The sequence below is a fragment of the Fistularia commersonii genome, chromosome 28, assembly GCF_037954325.1.
Source record: "Fistularia commersonii isolate RoL2024-O1a breed Wild chromosome 28, RoL_Fcom_v1.0, whole genome shotgun sequence".
In the NCBI taxonomy this organism is placed as follows: Eukaryota; Metazoa; Chordata; class Actinopteri; order Syngnathiformes; family Fistulariidae; genus Fistularia; species Fistularia commersonii.
The window spans coordinates 3,243,129-3,247,849 of NC_141311.1; positions in this window are offsets into that span (position 1 = coordinate 3,243,129).

The following is a 4,721-nucleotide window of genomic DNA, read 5'->3' on the forward strand; positions in this document are numbered from 1 at the left end:
AATCCTCTTCTGGATCATCCAAATGCTCTCTTCAAACTTCAGAGGGGCCTGGACTTGTACTGTCTTAAGCAGGGGGATGCATCCGGCACTGCAGGATTTGAGTCCCTGGCGGCGAAGTGTGTTCCTGATGGTATCCTTTGTTACTTTGGTCCCAGCTCTCCACAGGTCATTCACTAGGTCCCTTGGGAGCTTCTGGGATTTTTGCTCACCCTTCTTGTGATCATCTTGACCTGACAGGGTGAGGTCTTGCATGGAGCCCAAAATCTAGGGAGATTATCAGTGGTCTTGTATGTCCTCCATTTTCTACTAACTGCTCCTACAGTTGATTTCTTCACACCAAGCTGCTTACCTGTTGGAGATTCAGTCTTCCCAGCCTGGTGCAGGTCCACAGTTTTGTTTCTAGTGTCCTTTGACATCTCTTTGGTCTTGGCCATTGTGGAGTTTGGAGTGTGACTGTTCACAAAGGTGCCATTGATACAGGTAACATGTAGACAACAGAAGAGCCTCTTAGAGAAGTTACAGGTCTGTGAGAGCAAGAAATCTTTATTGTTTGTAGGTGAGCAAATACTTACTTTACTGAGGAATTTACCAGTTAATTCATTAAAAATCCTACAATGTGATATTGTGGATTCTTTCCCCCCCATTCTATCTCCTAGATGAAGAGTGCCTATGATGAAAATTACAGGTCTCCTCTTTAAGTCAGAGAACAATTGGTGGCTGACTAAATACTTGTTGACTAAATATTTGACAAGATCAGGAAAAGACTTGTGGAAAACTACAATTTTCCCCAACATGCAATGTTTTTGCAGAGCCTCCTCTACCTCAGTAAATCACTTTCCTTCTCCACCTCCCGGTGATACATCGGAGAGTTGACATTGTCCAAACCAGGCTGTTCTGCCCACAGCTCCACCATCTGCTCCTCTTCTAGACGCTCCTTACCAAACTGGACGTCCTTCGCCATTTCCGACTTTCAGTTTTAAGTCAGTCAGCATTAGTGATTCTAACTCTTCTTCTTGGAAAATGCAGATACCTTTATATGCTGTTGGATTTGTTTGAAAAGTGTGTTTTTTTTTTTGGAACATTTATTAGAACAAGTTCCTTGACAGTCACGCACATTCTTACAAAACCCCATGACAAGATACACATTATACAATATTCTTTATAGGTATAATTATTTCTACCATTCATTTAGCAATTCACCCATGCACCCATGTCCTCAATAGCAAGCAAAAAAAAATATCTAGCTCAGTCAAATAGAGATAATATCAACTCTCCAAATATTTTTGATGGGTGCCCATTTGTCAAGATATAGATCTGTCTGAAGTCGTAGGTTTGCTGTTATGTGTTCCATGCAGTTTACATCCTTAAGCCTTTGACGCCACTGGTCCAGGGTAGGTGGGTGGGGTTTGAGCCAGTTTACTGTGATCATTTCATGTCCAATTAATAGAAGAACTCTGAGCAAACACACCTGTTTTTTCCTTAAATCACTTGTTGATGCTGTACCCATAATACATTTCTGTGGATCAAATGGTATGTTTAATTTTAAAATCTCCCTTTTTTTTTTAACCACTTCCCAGAATTTAATCAGTTCCCCGTTATGCCACAGCCCCTCCAACACAGGGGGGAACAGTTACTATCATAAGAAGCTATTATCAAGGGAGTTTTAAAATCTCTTATTCTTCCAGCTGAACTCCCTCCAGGTTGGGCTGCTTAAACATTTTTGCCAGGGCAACCAAGAACTCTCCCGTTCTCCATCAGCAATCACGGCATCAGATTCCAGTTCCCACTTAGCTTTCATATCCAGTGTATCCACTGAAGTGTCCATCAGTATCCTGCCATATAAATCCGATATTATATTTTTAATGTTCATTTTGTTCCCCATTATTTCAATCCAGAAAAGTGTGGTTTTTATCATAAGTTAAACTCGGGGAGCACGTGTCACAGTAGCTAGCACTTTAGCCTCACCAGCAAGAAGATCCCTGTTTGGATTGAAACTTTTTGCACAGAGTCTCCATGTTCTCCGTTCAAAAACACACCGGAGGTTCATTGGAGATCCTTAAATCGTCCAGGCGTGTGGAGACGATCCCGCAACTTGTTGTCTTCTTAAAGTCACCGGGCTGGAGGTTTTCTTGTTTCTCCAAGTGTTTTCTCATCCAGGAATGTTTGCATGACGGGCCTGGTTTCAATTCCTCATCTTAATTCTGGCACGCGGGATTTCTCCCTTTCAAATCGATGAGCGTCACTCCCATGCGGCTACGTGGAGAGCTGACTCTGGACGTATTTTCCATTTTGGCGAATTAAAGAATGACTGCACATCCGCAAACATTAACTCTCAGCCTTGGGATTCCGCACAGATCTCACCCCAGTACCTTTCGCGTGTTTTCCGTCACTCTCGTTTGTTCCATTGACGTATTTTCCACCTACGGTACGTGATTTGTCTTTGGCTCGCAGGCTAATCCAACGGATTCTTCCGAGAGAATGTTAATGCTTATGTATTTTGACAGTCGTCCTTATAAACATCAGATGTTAAGTACATTTTTTGCAACTTCACAGAGCACGTTGAGATTATCAATATGACAAGTTATAGGAGTATTCATTCAGCCTATGACTGATAAAGTAAATACAGAGGAACAAAGGTGGGGGTTGGTGTTCCGGTTAGATCAACAATGCATAAGACTACGTTGGAATCCGAGTGTTTGAATGAATCATTCGTTTGTGCAGTGAACAGACGTGGATGCGAGGACAGAGTTCGGATCCGCACCGAGAGTCAGTCGTTAGAAAGAGAAGAGAAAAAAAAAAAGATGCAGAGATGCAAAGCCACATCTTTGGATCACGTGCGGAGGCTTTACTGGAAGCGCTCTGATCGTTTCACACACAGTTGAGTTATTCAATACATCAGCCACATATTTTGTATACAATGACAGTGCTGTGTGTGTGTGTGTGTGCTGTTTCACAGGAAAGGAGAGGCTAGTCAGAAAGAAACCAAGAAAGAGAGAATGAATGGGGGAGGAAAGGAGAAAAGAAAGGAAGAACAAAACAAGAGGGACAGGCGTCATTCGTCAGAACAATGGCATGTGTATTTCGACACGGTGCGTTACTACATATTTGCATGCTGAGCTTCTTTACGATAAGCGTACACACAAAAAAAGCAGAAACCAGAGGTGGGTCAGGTTGACTGACTGTGCCTTTCCTGTAACGGAGGTCAATCGGGCGACCGGAGATAACCTTAGCTGCCCTCACGGAATGCCGGGATGTTCTGTCAGCAGAGTGTGGAGCCATTTACTGGACTGGCTGGTGGTGGTGGTGGGGATGGGAGGGCAACTTTGGAGTTTCCACAGCAACGGAATTCAAAGGAGGTATTGATTTGCTTGGTTCCCCTTCAAATCATTTCCTCTTCGGTAAAGTAATTGCATGGAATATTCCTGTATTGCATAAAAATGTAGATATTGTTGTACCCATGTATTACTGGATGCATCCTTTCCTAATGAGGCTTTCCGTTAACCAAGACTTGATTTGGCAGAATTAAAAAAACTATTAACAGTCTTATTCACTATTTCCTAATGGTGTTTTTGATCTAGTCTTGTTTTGTCGTCTCAGTTGGAATCAATCGCAGGGTAAAATCACTGCATAAAGTCAAAGTACGATGCAAGTGGCGATAAGTGTCTCTGCATTTTCTGCATTCTCGTCATTCTTGGCGTCCTTGTCTGGGTCGGTGCAAAGTAGGTCAACGAAGACGCACCTGTCACAGTTTATACGATGGAGGCCCTCGCAGGGAACCCCAAAACCCACTAGCGCATTCCTGGCTCACCACAGGGACCCCTCGACATGTCCTCGAGGGTCTCGTAGATATCTGCGCTCCTCGCTATACGGGAAAACCTCGAACAGTTATTTGGTCAAATTCTGAATGAACACGTGAGCTGACTCACTGGCTTCTGCACGTGCTACTCTGCGTTGTTTACATTGTTCACCAATGTGTTCTCCTGTCATAATGCTTTCTGTGCTTTTTTTTTTTTTTTTTTTCCAGTAAGTTAGCGTCATTTTGGCTCCCAAAAAAATGCTGATGATTCTGGTGTTCAGAAGAAGATAAGAATTACAGTGGATCTGAAGAGGAAGAAGCCAAACGTGAGAACTTTAACTTCTTCTTAGAGTCTTGGAAGAAGCAGAAAAGTCAATTTTAGTTTGGTTGAATGACAGACAGCTAGCTGGAGATAGCATTAGCGAGGGTCTCATGTGCAAGAAGACTTTTGCTAATTTAGGGAAGGAAATGTTGAGTACAAGTGCTGGCAAGAAGAGAAAGCGCACCAGAAACACAGCAGCAATCAGGGTTATCTTTATTTTCTCTCTTGTTTTTTGCTACTAATAAACCCATTTAAGACTGCAGCGCGTTTCTTGGGTCTGGAGAGCAGATTAATGGGATTTTCATTGATTTCAATGAGAAAAATTGTTTGCAAACATTTTGTTTAGCGAACTGAGCCAAAGAACAAATTACATTTGTTGGCCGATGTTCTACTCTACTCTGTCTAGAGCTCCCGCCGGAAGGAACACATTGCAACTACTTGGACTTCTCTTTTTCCATCATGATCCAAAGCATGTGGCTGCAGGAAAGCTTCGCTCTCGAAGTCAGATCCTTGTTCACCACACACACACACACACACACACCCGTACGAACATATCACAGACGCACCCTCACACACTTCACACATGGCTGCAAACCACCAGGG